Below are 16,074 nucleotides of genomic sequence, written 5' to 3'. Positions count from 1 at the left end.
GTTGGTCTTCAGAAGCTAAGGCCAGACTCTTCATTACGGCGTTACATAAACACTGCCCACACTGTACTCTCCAGTTCCAAGAACACCATGACCTAATTCCTGGCAAGTTGCAATGTGATTGAGTAGGCTGCAATTTCCTTCTAGCCAGCTTCCTGGGAACCATGATCTCTTGATGAGGATCCTGGAAACATGCATGGTTTCCCAGTGGTAGTGGGGCAATTTTTAAATTATCATTAAACTCTGTGCGTTTTAATTCCTGTCACCCTTTCTTTTCACCCACCATTCAGCAGTCATTGGGCACTTTCTGTGTACATCACCCTCAGGGTAGAATCATCCAGGCAGAACAAAAGCCATGGGTTATGAGCTACCAGGAAGACTTTGGTTCATCTATAGCAGAGACTGCGGTCTGCAGGGCATGGCTTTCTATAGTAAGTGGCATGTGTCTGAGAGAGGAAAAGAGGCTTTCTCCTTTTTAAAATATTTTAAATACTAGAGGCTTAATTTAAATATCAAGATCCAAAGCCCATGGATTCAGAGAACCTTATACATAAACCACTGATGGGAGAAGAATGTAAATGCTGACTAAAAGTAAGTAGAAATGTAATGAATGGGGGGGGGGATCATAGCGGATATGACTGGGATTCAGACACTGGTAAGTCCCTGAGAAAGTCCCCAGCTCTCCATCCCCAACACCAAGTTCTGAAGAAGACATGGGGAACAACAGGTTAGATATCCAGATAGAAGCCCAGATGGGTCCATGGAGGGCTCTGAAGGAGAAGGACCAGAGCCTGGCTTCCTAGTGAGATGCATGCTTCCTGAGAGTCTGCAAGCTTCATAGAAAAACCCTATGTCCAACATGGCACCTGAGTGAGAGATGAGCAATGGTCAAGGCAAACAGCCAAGCAGATGGGCCTCAGAGAGCCCCGCACACCCCAGCAGGGCACAAGAGGTGGAACTAAGAGGTGCTACATGCCTGGAAAGGGCACTTGGCACAGAAGAGGTCCCTGATTGGTAGGGAACTCAGGATATATGAATGTGACAACTGAAGGCCATGATGGGGCCAGAGACAACACCGTTCATGCAGCAGGAAGAGATGAGATGCCCAAGACTGGGTGGGACAAGCCGCACCTCAGCAGAGGCCAGCAGGGACAGAAACGACTTCATCCCACCCCACCCCCTTGGTATAGCTGGGAGAAAAGAAGAATGAGGATTGAGGGAATCTAAGTTTCAAACTTGAAGCAAATGAATCATATTATTAAGCTTCTATTACTGCCATTAGAACTAGAAGGCAAAGTTAAATTTCATTACAGAGAAACAGACTACATATCTGCACACCTGGCTTACACAGTCTGACACTGTAACATAGATAAAATATCCAACCTTCCACATAAGCAACAAATCCCTTGGACCTAGTCTGTTCTGTGTTTGGCTATTTCCAGACCAGTGGGTGTCCATTTTTACCAGCTTCCTTTTGAGAAGAACTATTTCTGGACCCTCAGATTCCTGAATCCAGATTCTGGGGCTATACCCCATTTGAAGCCCTATTTGAGGCTTGTCATACCTTCCACATCCTTACACATAGCCCTCAAACATCTTGCAAGTATGTGTCCTTGCCGTGTCAGGGCTGAGATTTGATTTTACCCTGCCTACAAGCAAATAAGTTGACCTGTTACTATTTCATGGCTGCTGGCAGAAAACAAGGGGCTCCTGGGTCAAAGACAAAGGGCTTTGTTACTCACAGCACAGTAAGAAGCATGAGTATCAGTATATTTGCCTCGGTTCCCATTGCCCTCAAGATCCACAGAGGCAATATGATGGTCCTTGATAGATAATACGCAGTAGGTTTGTGTCACAACCGAGTTTGAAAAATCCATATTTTTATAGCAAACAGTAAGCAAGACTTACTGCTTGGGGGCTTTTTACCTGATCTCTCAAAGTTACCAGCTGCATACACAACCCTGAGAAATGGTCCAGGTAAAAGAGTGGTCAGGGCCTTGCAGACTTGGTATACCCAGCATGATGTGTAGGAATAGAAGAGGCCCAAAGAGAACGGTCTTTCCCAACATACAGGAGAGGAAACCTAGTGACTCAGGACACAACATGGTAGTATGGGCAAAGTTGCAAACTAGGAGCCTGAAGGACCTGGGCTCTATCCGTTCTGCCATTTAGTGGCCATATGATGTGGTCAAAACCTAATCCTTCTAGGCCATAGCATTCTCATCTCTAAGTCAACAGTAATCACACATGTCTTGCCCACCACAAATGGTTGTTATTAAGACCAAATGAGCTACTTTGTGTGAAATCACCTTATAAACTCTAAAATACTATATACACTAAGGAATTGTTACAATTATCACAAATCCATCACCACCTTCTTTAAAAATAATTCAAATGACATCTACTTCTAATTTTTGTGCAGAGAAACATGGGATATAGATGAAAAATAGAGGAGATGATCACTGACTTTCGATTTAAGATTATATTAAGCTCTAGCTTTATTCTGTGCTGTACACTCCTTGAGGGAATCTTGTTTGCATGTTCATCTTTGCATCTCAGCACAGTTCCAGGAACATAGTAATCATAGGAATGATAATGGAGTCTTGGTATCCAACATAATTAAACCCATCCGAAGAGAGAACCAACTTCAACATAAATCTGCTTTGTAAAGTTCATAAATAACAGATGAGGCCATGTCTCAAGGCGCTGGCCAAAAATTGAGAATTTTGAGAACTGTGTACAATTTTGTTCTTTTTTGTTACTATTTCTCCTGCTCTACTTTTCGGTCACAAGAGCTCATATCAACAGCACACCCACGTCTGCCCTTCTCTATGCTCTAAATTTTCCTGTCCACTTTTATCCCCATTAAGTCCATCATCAACAACTGTTAAAGCAGAAACTAAAACACCATTGTAAGCAATTATACCCCAATAAAGATGTTTAAAAAAAATAAAATGCAAAAAAAAACTGTAAAGATTTGACACATTAAATTATTCGTCTTCAAACTTTTTTCTCTCATACTCCCTAAAAGAATTTTGAAAAGCTATGTATCCCCTACATTTTCAAGTAGACACCTAAAATATTTCACCATAAATTTGAACAGCTTCATAATGGAAAAGGATATTAAAAAGAATATGTATATATGTGTGAATAACTGAGTTGCTTTTCTGTACAGAAGAAATTAACACAACATTGTAAATCAACTATACTTCAAAAAAAAATCTAAAACAATTTGAACAGCTTCCAAAAATGTACTTTCTAGCATATTGTAAATATTGACTTTTAAGTAAAACTTGTGTCATACCTTGTATCCAATAGACCCTAAAGGTCAAAGCAATTTGATAACCATCCTCACTCACTTAAAAATTCACAGACAAAAAAAAAAAAAAATTCACAGAGAAGCTGTTTTTTGACAACTGGAAATTTTGTATCATACCTTTTTCTCCTTGATCTCATATTTTCCCAAAAGAATCTTACTAATGTAATATATTTTTATATTTGAAAGATTTTATATGATCACTCTATTAACTTCTCTACAATAACAGAAATAATTGTCCATAGGTGGAAGTTTAAACATTGTAATTTTGTATTTGTAAAGTCTTCTGGATTGAGCTATCTTTACAATGATTTTTAGTATAAAATTGACCAAAGAAATATGAATGTATAACATATTTTGAGAATTATAAAGCATAGCAAGTAAGGCTTTATTGGACAATTGTTCTAAATGAATAGATGGCTCTTTTTAACAAGTTCCCATACCTTTGGCTGTTACTGATAGAGTGACACAGGATTCAGCATCCATTCTACTCCTATTTTTCATTTTTATAGACATATGTCCTGAAAAACTTGTTAAATTAAATAAGTAATGAGAATTTTAGGCATTTTCTTTCCTTTTTTTAAATTGATATATATATATTTTTTAATGTATCCTTATATATAATCCCACTCTACCCTTGATTCATCACCACAGAGCAATCCCTTCCCTGCAGTTTCTTTGATAAACCTGTACTATACAAGACTCTAATTTAACTTTAATTTTACAGAAATCTCCTTTGAGTAACAATTACTTGTACAATTCCATATTTCTATAGTTTGTTAAAACTTTAGTCTCAACGAATCCAACCAAACACTGTTTGTTGGCAAAAGATCTGACTTGAATCTCATGCCCAGTAAATCCTCGTATAACCCCCTGAAACCCCATTCATTTCTCCCTACATCACACCTCCCAGTGACTCCTAAGTGCATGCAGGTCCCCTCATTCCCTTGCATCTCTCCTCCCACAAACACGGCCCATGACCTCCTTCCTATGGGGCTGAGAGTTTACTGGGGTGAGTGATGTGGTCAAACCTCCTGGCTGTACATTTCCCGGGACACACAGAGACCAACCCCACAGAGGAGGTGCCTCCCTGACACCATCAATCATGACCCAGAACGCAAAAGGACACACCTGTCCCCACACAATCCAGGACCCCCAGCCTCACACAGCCACACACGAGGCACCACCACAGCCAGTCACAAACGAAGCCACAGAAGGTGCCCTTGTGCTGTGACAGGAACACACATCCCAGTGCCTGTCGCCTCCTGAGCCTCTCTTCACCCACAGATGTGGGAGGATCAGTGTGGGCAGGTCAGTTTCCAGGTGATAAGACAAGCAGATACAAAGCATTCGAAAAAGACGAAAGGAGTGACTCAGAAGTCCTATTTTCCAACAACATTTCTGATGACCCAGCACTGTTTTCACTGAAACAAAATTTAAGGAGTTGTTTCTCTCTCTGGTGCCTGAGCACTTCTTGCCCCACTAGCTTCCTCATACTTTCTGGGTTTTATATCTGCTGTGACTAAAAATGCACACAATACAGTGGAAGGAGTAGGAATTCATGTGATGCTGAGTCAGCAGAGGAGTGTGTAACTCATCTCATCCCAGGTCAGCACAGAAATCAGAGCTGGTTTATGGAGACCTCCTAAGAGAATGAGAACATCCTTCTAAGAGAGCTCATTGTGTGCCCAGGACAATGGAAAAAGGGGTCAGGCACACGGCCCTGGATAGAAGGACACAGGGAGAGTTGGGGAGGGTGGGGACACGTTGCTTCCAGGAAAGAATCTCTAAACATTTTCTCAGACGTTGCCTCTCTGTCTTAGCCGTGACGACCACCTGGAGTCCTTTTCAATACTGGCCTTAGTCTGTCTGAGCTGCTAGAACAAAATATCACCCACTGGGTGGGTTATAAACAACAGAAATTTATTGCTCACAGTTCTGGAGGCTGGCAGTCCAAATCAAGGCACCAGCATTGTCCCCTTCTGGAGAGAGTTCCCTTCCTGATTTGTGGCTGGCGCCTTCTCACTGTGTCTTTACATGAGGGAAAGGGCTATGGAGCTCTCTGAGGACTCTTTTATAAGGGCACTTATACAGTTCATGAGGTCTCCACCCTCATGACATAATCACCTCCCAAAAGTCCACATCCTAATACTGTCATCTTTGGGGGTTACATATCAATATACTAATCTGGGGGGAAAGAAACATTCAGACAATACCATGGCCCAAGGTACATTCCACTGTACTTCAAAATATAAAATGCAGTGTTGAATTACCACAGACAGCATTATTCTAATCCTATTTCCAGTTTTTAAAAAAGGTCATACACTGGTTATTTTCCAACATTCACACCATTTTGGCAGACTAGACAATTAACTGGATTTCATCTCACTACAAATTCTTTTCTCTTCCTCCTCTTGCTCCAGGTTAAAGTAGGACAATGAGGCATTTCCCCATTCAATTAGATAAAAATATGAGCAACACCTACACACACCACTTAAGAACACCCAGAATGGTGACAGAATATCTTGGCAGAAATTGTACACCCAACCCTAATATGTTAGGTCCTAAAAAATCAGTAGACCCTTTTTTACATGATTGAGAAGCTCAGTGACTCCGGCCATAAAAGGGTCATCACAGATTCCACAGTGACCCCATCCCTCTTTCCATCTTTGTCAGAGACTCCAGGGCACAGGGATTTGCAGTGAACCTCATGGGTCTGGTCCCACTCAGATACACGGCCCAGAACATTCCCACCTTCTACCTGTCCAGCCAGGGCATGAATGGGGCAGCTCAGGACAAGGCAGGGTGAGTACCTGTCCTGCCTAATGGTGCTAACACAGCTCTGAGTTCCTCTCCTGCTGGGGAGCCCTTCTCTCCTGTTTTCTGCCCTGAGGTTGAACAGAAGGAAGCATTCACCTGCCTGGACTTGGCTCCAGAGCTTTGTACAGGGAAGTGTCAATCAGGATGGGCCACAGTTATAGGGACAGGGTCCCTGGACCTCATCTCCCCACAGAGGTGCCATTATCACATCATCTGTAGTATAGGTGACACTGTCTGCATGGAGAGTCTGGGGCATCTCCAATGAGGAGCAAATCTTTTCCCCAGTGCAAATCACCCTCATCCATGTCTGGATTAGCGACGACTCCTGGCAATTATTGAGAAGATCTACGTGAGCAGCTGAGCAGAGGGCACAGAAAGTATTTTATGCTCCCAGTTGGAGAATCCAGGTTTAGAACGAAAGTCATAACTTGGGGGAGGGGACACTCAAAGTGCACCAGGGGCTCCCTTCACTGTGTTTCCCGTTGGGCGTTTTCCTCCATGGTCTCACTTTTCCAAACTGTTCCAAAGTCTCTTCACCCTGATCATTAGCACACCATCCAAAGGCTGGACTTTCCCCTGAGATTAAGTTCCACAACCCTTGATATTTATGGTCTCAGGTCTGTTTAATCTGGAAAATACCTCCTTTGAAGCCAGTGTTTCCTTCCTCAAAATCCTCAGGTCTCTGTTGTGTCCACATGACTCTGTAAGGAGATCATAATTTGTTCTAAGACACACACGGATCTCTCTCCTTGAGTCTCTCATTGGACCATCAGCCTGTCCTTGTGTTCTGGGCAGTTATTGCCAGAAAGAACCATTCTTTGAGGACAGCAGAAGGCACAGTGTGGGCAGAGAAGACATCTCCATTTCTCAAGCTCACAGTCCAGAAGCCAAGATCTGGAGTCAGTTGAGTCTTCCCTTGTCAATGCACAGATTCTTTCCAAATGCCCACATCCCATTCTTGGCTGGACCCCACGTCCACCTCCCAGTAATGGCGGCCAGAGGTGAACAGAGGGAATCCCAGGACACAAGTTGTATGGTTGAATCTCTCAGGTCAGGACCTTTTCTTCTGCTTGAAAAACCCACAACAGACAGTTTTCAGGTCCTCAGAAATGATGAGGTACTTGTCGGCTGTGTCAACATCCAAGGTCACATCCACTTGGAACTTCCGCATCCTTGGGTTCATCTGGAGGACAGCTCTCAGCTGGGGCCCTGACTCCTTAACCTTTGAAACCAGAGCTCAAAGCTTGAGAGCACACCTGAGGTCATTCTTTTTGAGACCACAGAGCAGTTGGGGCACAATAAACCCTCCCCATCAGGCTCCTTCTGCAGTGAATCGAAGCACTGGAAGCAGCAGACATATTCACATTTCAGGTACACGCGGTTTTCAAGATAAGTCAGGCAAACCATACATTTACTTGCTTCTTTAAAGTGTTCAGCCATGGGTCCTCTCTGCTCAACTAGGTCCAGCTGCTTCCCCTGACAGCTCAGTTCTAGGCATTTTCCTATGGAAATGCCACTGTGCTATTTGAATGCCTTCTTAATTACAAGTCAAAAAGAGCAGTGATCTATTATCAAAAAAAATATTTTTTTTTTTTAAAGAAGATGTTGGGGGTAGGAGTTTATTAATTAATTTATTTATTTTTGCTGTGTTGGGTCTTCGTTTCTGTGTGAGGGCTTTCTCTAGTTGTGGCAAGCCGGGGCCACTCTTCATCGTGGTGCGCAGGCCTCTCACTGTCGCGGCCTCTCTTGTTGCGGAGCACAGGCTCCAGACGTGCAGGCTCAGTAGTTGTCAGTAGTCAACAGGCTCACGGGCCTAGTTGCTCCACGGCATGTGGGATCCTCCCAGACCAGAGCTCGAACCCGTGTCCCCTGCATTAGCAGGCAGATTCTCAACCACTGTGCCACCAGGGAAGCTCCCCGAAATATTTTTAATTATCTACCTATTGACAACTTGGTTAGGTCCTTCTTTTATTTTATTGAAAGCAAAGAATTGAAAATGGCCTAATTTACCAAAAAAAATTTTTTTTTACCCAGTCATTAGAGTTCTTCACTTTCTAGGAAATATGACCCCAAAAAGCTTATCACATGCTACTGATTATACTGTTCAACTTTTTCTCAGAGGCCTTTTTCTTATGGAGCTAAAATAGATGAAACTGGGTTAAAAGCAAAATTGAAATTGTGTATTTTAGAACTTTTCTTTTTTTTTTAATTTATTTAATTTATTCATTTTTGGCTGGGTTGGGTCTTCGTTGCTGTGCGCAGGCTTTCTCTAGTTGTGGAGAGCAGGGGGTTACTCTTCGTTGCGGTGCGCGGGCTTCTCATTGCTGTGGTTTCTCTTGTTGCGTAGCACAGGCCCTAGGCACGCAGGCTTCAGTAGTTGCAGCACGCGGTCTCAGTAGTTGTGGCTCACAGGCTCTAGAGCACAGGCTCAGTAGTTGTGGCGCACGGGCTTAGCTGCTCTGTGGCATGTGGGATCTTCCCAGACCAGGGCTCAAACCCGGGTCCCCTGCATTGGCAGGCGGATTCTTAACAACTACGCCACCAGGGAAGCCCAGAACTTTTCTTTTTGACTGTAAGCAAAGGCATATATTAATGTCATATTTCATTTTGTAAGGACATCTCAAAATGCGTACTAAAGATATGACAGAAATACAGACAGACGATGGAGGATATTTATTTGTATATAAGTGATTTCTTCCCAAAATAGGTTGAAGTCAATTATGTTTAGGTAATTACACATTTCACAGAATTGGAATCAGTATATTAACATTTGAGAGGGAAATATTAATACTAATTAAATCAAGCTGGTTTTCTAATGTGTAACATATTTTGCTTAGGTCATTTTATACTAGATTTGCACTTGGGGAAATTTTTTATTTGCTTTTGAAACTAAATAGATGTTCTACTCTTAGGAGTATAGTTTAAATATTTTACGCAAATTGCAAGAGAAAAGAACTCGGGTGCAAATAAGTACATGCTTACAAAATGTACATTAAGTATTGTTGAGAATATTATTTAAAGTATAATCTGCAACATATTCCTGTTAAGTTGCTTAAACCTAATGCTTTGGACCGAATTGTGTCCCCCCAACATTCCTAGGTTGAAGACCTAACCACTCCCCACCCCCTGCCCACAGTGTGTCTGTACTTGGAGAAAGGGCCTGTGAAGAAGTTAGAAAGGTTAAATAAGGTCATTAGAGTAGGTCCCTAATCCAACAGGGCTGATGCCCATATAACAATAGGAAGAAACACCAGATCTCTCTCCCCTATGTGAGGACACAGGGACAAGGTGGCCGCCTGCGAGCCAGGAAGAGGGTCCTCATTAGAACTGGACTATACTGCCACCCTGATCTCAGACTTCCATCTCGAGAACTATGAGAAAGTCTATTTCTGTCATTGAAGCCCCTCAGTCTATGGTATTTTGTTATGGCAGCCCAAGCTAAGATACCTAATATGTACATGGTAGGATTTAATAAATGAGCAGAAAAGTGGTTGATGAGTGACAGTGAGCAGGACATTTTAACTTTCATAAAACATGAGTATGGATTTCATATTTTGCTAACTTTTACCAAAAGTTAATGAAAATGTTTCTCCTATGAATTTGAATAAATATTCAAGAGAACACAAAACACTAACTTACCTCTAATATATGTTTCTTATTAGAAAATAAAACGTTGACATGTTGGAAGAACATGTGGGTCTTTTCACCTTGATATCATGCAAATTATACCAGTAAGACTAGACTAAAATGCAGATAAATGAGCATATTCACTGAACTCATCTTCTTTACTGAGATGGTGAAACTGCAGAGAAAGGGTGCTTCATAGCAGACTGGTATTTCCCAGCATGCTGCTTTCAAATCTTGAATATTTCAAAACAGCTAGCTAGCTAAGTACAGAAACCCATCATGAGTTTGTCACCTGGGCGAATAACGCGCTGCTATCTTCCATATTTCCAAGAAATGTTCTTTTTACTCTGTTCTCAACGATTTCTTTCCTCAGGAACAATACCTTCTTTGCCAGTAATGAAGACCAAAAACAAACAAACAAAAAACCATCACCTCTCCCCTCCACTACATAATTCCATTACAGACTTGAAATCAAAAACATCCAAACATACATCAGCTTATCTGTTTAAGGTATTGTCTCAATCTGTCCAGGCTGCTATAACAAATTACCATAGACTGTGTGGCTTAAACAAGAAACTCTTATTTCTCACAGTTCTGGAGCCCAGGAAGTCCAAGATCAAGAGGCCAGAAGATCTGGTGTCTGATGAGGCTCCTCTTCCCAGTCTGTAGATGGCTGTCTTCTCATTGTAACCCCATATGACTGAGAGAGAGAGTGGGCTCCAGTGTTTCTTCTTATAAAGGCATCAATTGTATTCATCAGGGCACTGCCCTCAGGACCTAATTACCTTACAAAAGCCCAACCTCCAAATACCATCACATTGGCAGTGAAGATTTCAACATACGAATTGTGTGGCGACACATTCATTCCATAAGAGTTATGCTTTGCCTTAACAGAGATAAGCATAAGACACAGAAAGACATGATACCCTATTACCTTTAGTTCATGGTGCCATTTTGCTTAAAGAGGGCTCTCAAATACCTGTAGTTTGAGTTGCCTCTGCTCAGTGCCCCAGAGGTTTCTATAGCCAAGCCAAAGTACCATAGCATGGTTTGGGTTGGATGAGACCTCTTCTGTAAGGCAGAAGAAGGGAAATTGTGGAAGGCAAGACAGAAAAGGAGAAGCAGCTTGATGCAGGTGCATTTGTAAGCAGATGAATACAGAAAAAAAAAAAAAAAATATATATATATATATATATATAGAGAGAGAGAGAGAGAGAGAGAGAGAGAATTTGGAAATTGATTCCCTTGAAATTATCTGAATCTGTATACCTCTTGGAATTGCTTCATGCACCCCCAAAGCTATGCAAACCCCAATTCAAATGAAATATTCCTACTACTGCTAATAATTTTCATTGCAATGTACTAAGAGCCTACTTTAAAGTAAGTATTATATTAGGTTCTTCAAATAGATCAACTCATTTAAATTGTGTCCATCAGGTGAGAGCCATTATTAACCCCATTTTACAGATGAAGAAATTGGGACTCAGAGAAGATAAGTAATTTGCCCAGAGTCTCACAGCTGGTAAGTGCCAAAGCCAAATTCAATCCTAGGTCCATCTGACTCCAGAGCCTGTACTTTGTGATAATCTTATGTGGCCTTGTATATGTGTTCTTGATTGACAGCAGCTTAATAAGTATCCCTCCTAGATAACTGGTACTCCCCAAAGAATGATTCTCTAACGGTGGATTTTCAGAACTATGTAGCAGAGCTGTTTTTTTTTTTTAACATCTCTATTGTAGTATAATTGCTTTACAATGGTGTGTTAGTTTCTGCTTTATAACAAAGTGAATCAGCTATACATATACATATATCTGCATATCCCCTCCCTCTTGCGTCTCCCTCCCTCACACCCTCCCTATCCCACCCCTCTAGGTGGTCACAAAGCACCGAGCTGATCTCCCTGTGCTATGCGGCTGCTTCCCACTAGCTATCTATTTTACATTTGGTAGTGTATATGTGTCCATGCCACTCTCTCACTTCGTCCCAGCTTACCCTTCCCCCTCCCCATGTCCTCAAGTCCATTCTCTACATTTGTGTCTTTATTCCTGTCCTGCCCCTAGGTTCTTCAGGACCATTTTTTTAGATTCCATATATATGTGTTAGCATACGGTATTTGTTTTTCTCTTTCTGACTTACTTCACTCTGTATGACAGACTCTAGGTCCATCCACCTCACTACAAATAACTCAATTTCATTTCTTTTTATGGCTGAGTAATATTCCATTGTATGTATGTGCCACATCTTCTTTATCCATTTGTCTGTCGATGGACACTTAGGTTGCTTCCATGTCCTGGCTATTGTAAATAGTGCTGCAGTGAACATTGGGGTGCATGTATCTTTCTGAATTATGGTTTTCTCAGGGTATATGCCCAGTAGTGGGATTGCTGGGTCGTATGGTAGTTCTATTTTTAGTTTTTTAAGGAAGCTCCATACTGTTCTTCATGTGGCAGAACTTTGAGAAATATTTTCAACAAAACAGTCTTCCCAGTACTTCCTCAAATCATTAAATAAACATATTTCTCTTCTCTTTATACACATATTACTCTATTTTAATGAGGTTGCAATGGGGAAATCAAATATGAATAACAAATAAGCATTCGAATTAAGAAAACTTTATATTATTCCAAGGTCTTTATTTTGCCCACTGTTAGCAATCCTCTCCTCATGTTTTCATAATTAAGGGACTTTGTGGTCACTGGATTTTTTTCCCCCAAAATACTCTCCCAAAGGATTAATTCTTTAATTCTCAGTTTGTGGTCTAAACCTGTGAGTGAATCTAAAAATCCCTTTATTGATTAACCACATAGTTAAAAATTGAAGGTAATGATGACCATAATAGTAAACCCTAAAGAATACTGCTTTCTGCAAAGAAATAGACAAATTTATGGTAACTTAAAAAAAAAAAGTCTCTTCTTCAACCTATTTCACACGTGTACACACACAATTTTCAGTGTAATTTTGAGTATTTCATAATGGAGCCTGAACTAACATTTAGCTACTTACTCTTTTTTTATTGAAGTATAGTTGATTTACAATGTTGTATTAATTTCTGCTGTATGGCAAAGAGATTCAGTTATACATATATATACATTCTTTGTTTAATATTCTTTTCCATTATCATTTATCATAGGATATTGAATATAGTTCTCTGTGCTATATAGTAGGACCTTGTTTATCCATTCTATATATAAAAGCTTACATCTGCTAACCTCAGCTACTTATTGTTTAAGACAAATTAAAGCTTGTTTTCTTGGGTAGAGCTGGGATCCATGTTTTTTCAGGCATATAAACATGTGAGAAGTGGCAAGGCATAGAGTGAAAAAGGCAGGTCAGTTCCCTACATTAGAGATTTAGGAGAGGAGAGTCAGCTTAATGATCTAGACTACAAACATCATACAGCAGTCACTGAGACAAAACAGCATCTCAGGTAAAGCCAGTTACACTACACTGCTGAGACACTGCTAAATGAGGTAGAGTGGGGAACCCCCAAATCTAAGGAATTTAGTAAGCAAAGAGAAGGAGAGAGAGATTGGGCTAGCTCTTAAGAGTATATTCCATGTAAAAAAAAAAGGGGGTGCAAATGAACTTATCTAGAAAACAGAAATAGAGTCACAGATGTAGAAAGCAAACTTATGGTTACCAGGGGGTGAGGGGAGGAAGGGATAAATTGGGAGATTGGGATTGACATATACACACTACTGTATATAAAATAGATAACTAATAAGGACCTACTATATAGTACAGGGAACTCTACTCAATACTCTATAATGACCTATATGGAGAAATAAGCTAAAAAAAGAGTTGATAATATGTATACGTATAACTGATTCACTTTGCTGTACAGCAGAAACTAACACAACATTGTAAATCAATTATACTCCAATAAAATTTTTTTAAAAAGAGTATATTCCATAAAAATAATGAACAAAGATCTACTATGAAACAATAACAATGTCATATTTTCATGTTTTGCTTAAAGAAATTTTCATGCAAATGTATTCTTCATAACAGCCCGTGGAGTTTGTGGAACAGATACCATTTTTATTATGTGGCAGAAAAGGAAACCCAGGCACTGAAGAGACTGGGTGAATTGCCCAGTGGCCTTCAGCTGCTTCCTGGCACAGTAATGACCAGACAGACCCCAGTCCAAGGGGGTCCCACTTCTTTCTAGTAATCTGAGACACTCTCTGCTTCCTCTGCCCCACCCTTCTAATGTCTAATATTTGTAATGGCTTCTTCCTGTCACTTCCCGTAACCCCTTCTCCATCTAGTCAATCCCCCTAGGTCTACATCTCCCTCATTCCTCATTTTCATCAAAGGTAGAGACCATAATTAAAATCCGTGCCCCAGCATTCTGTTAGTGGTACCAAGGGCTGGGGACCCAGAAGTGCCCACTGCAAGAAGCTGAGAATTTACATGATCCCACATCAAACTACGACAATGAACTCTGTCAGTGCCCTTTTGTTCCTACTGATGGTTTATTATACTTGCACAGAAATAATGACTGGCCATTTTCTAGTATCTGATAATCTAAAACAATGACTTTGCTTTGTACAGTCTCAACAAGAATATGAAAAAATGCATTTGAGTATCTATACAGTCCTAAGTGGACTCTGGTTTCCACTGAATGGATTTAAATGCCTTGTCATTTTGATCCTGCATAAATCGTGCCATTTCTGGATGAAGATACATATTTATAAACATCTACTACTGGACAAAAATTGGGCAGACAGTTAAGTTAAAATTTTCAACTATGTTAAGTTCACCTCTCTACTTCTTTGCATATAATGGATTTTTTCATACAAACTCCCTATTTGGTCATGTCTCCCCTGTAACTGCCCAATGTTTAAACCAATGTCAAGTTGCAGTGATAATAATAGGTGGCATTTCTTGGAGTACTGATCTAAGTGCTCTGTATTTTCTCATTAAGCTCGCATAACAACCATATAAGGTAAGTACTCTACATTAATCCCATTTTGCAGATGTAGAAACTAAGACACAAGAGAGGTTATGGGACTTCCCCAAGGCCTTCCGGGCAGCTCAGGCATTTGAACCTAAGCAGTCTGGCTTCAGACCCCACTTTCTCAATCCCCACACTAAACTGTCTCTGATATTGCATGCTTATAAATTCTATCTTACTTGTTTCATCACTGTATTCCAGCTGCTTGCATCACCTACATGCCTACCATATCTTTGACTTTAAAAGTTAAACAAATTAACTTATAATGAATTATGAACTTAAACATAAAATATAAAATGATAAAACTTTCAGAAAATAAAACCAGTAGAACATCTTTAGGATTAGATGAAGAGTTTTTAGACTTGACACCAAAAATCATGACCCCTTAAGGAAAACTTTGATAAATTGGACCTCATCAAAGTGTAAAACTTTTGCTCTGCAAAGGACCCTGTTAAGGGAATATAAAGATAAATTACAGACCAGGAGAAAGTATTTGCAAATCTTACATTCAATAAAGGACTTGTATCTGGAATATACAATATAAAGAGCTCTCAAACCTCAACAGGAAGAAACAAATAATCCAATTCACTCCAATTAGAAAATGCACAAAAGACACGAACAGACATTTCATTGAAGAGGATATACAGAGGGCAAATACAGATGTGAAAAGATGTTCAACATCTTAGCCATTAGGGAAATGCAAATTAAAACCTCAATGAGGTATTACTATATACATATCAGAATGACTAAAATTAAAAATAGTGAAAACATCAAATGCTGGCATGTATGCAGAGAAACTGAATCACACATATTTCTGATGGGAACGTAAAACAGTAGAGCTACTTTGGGTAATAATTTGCCGAAGTGTTATGAAATTAAACATATAATTACCATATAACCCAGCAAATGCACTCTTGGGTGTTTATCCTAAAGAAATGAAAACTTGTGTTCAAAAACCTGTATAAAAATGCTCATAACAGCTTTATTCATAATAGCCAAAAACTGAAAACAACCTAACTATCCTCCAGCAGGTAAATGGTTAAACAAACTGTGGTATTTCCATACAATGGAAATTTCCATACAATTTCCATACAAAATTTCCATACAATTTCCATACTACTCAGAAATAAAAAAGCAACACAAGTTATATATACAGTAACCTGGATGGATCTCAAGAGAATTAGTAAGAGTGAAAAAAGCCAATCTCAAGAGATTACATGCTGTATGATTTTGTTTATACGACATTTTTGAAATAACAAAATTCCAGAGATGGAGAACAGATTAGTGGTTGTCAAGTGTTACCTTGATTATGGTGATGTTACATGAATTTACACATGTAATAAAGTTACACAG

At 40.1% G+C, this 16,074-nt stretch overlaps 1 pseudogene; it reads right to left on the bottom strand.

Moving 5' to 3' along the window:
- Positions 1-6,902: 6,902 nt before the first annotated feature.
- On the bottom strand, positions 6,903-7,573 carry LOC132431384 (ret finger protein-like 4A-like protein 1; annotated as a pseudogene).
- Positions 7,574-16,074: the final 8,501 nt, after the last annotated feature.

Source organism: Delphinus delphis, chromosome 9 (assembly GCF_949987515.2).
Source record: "Delphinus delphis chromosome 9, mDelDel1.2, whole genome shotgun sequence".
In the NCBI taxonomy this organism is placed as follows: Eukaryota; Metazoa; Chordata; class Mammalia; order Artiodactyla; family Delphinidae; genus Delphinus; species Delphinus delphis.
Note: the sequence above shows the minus strand (reverse complement) of the source record. Positions and strands in the feature narration are given on the sequence as shown.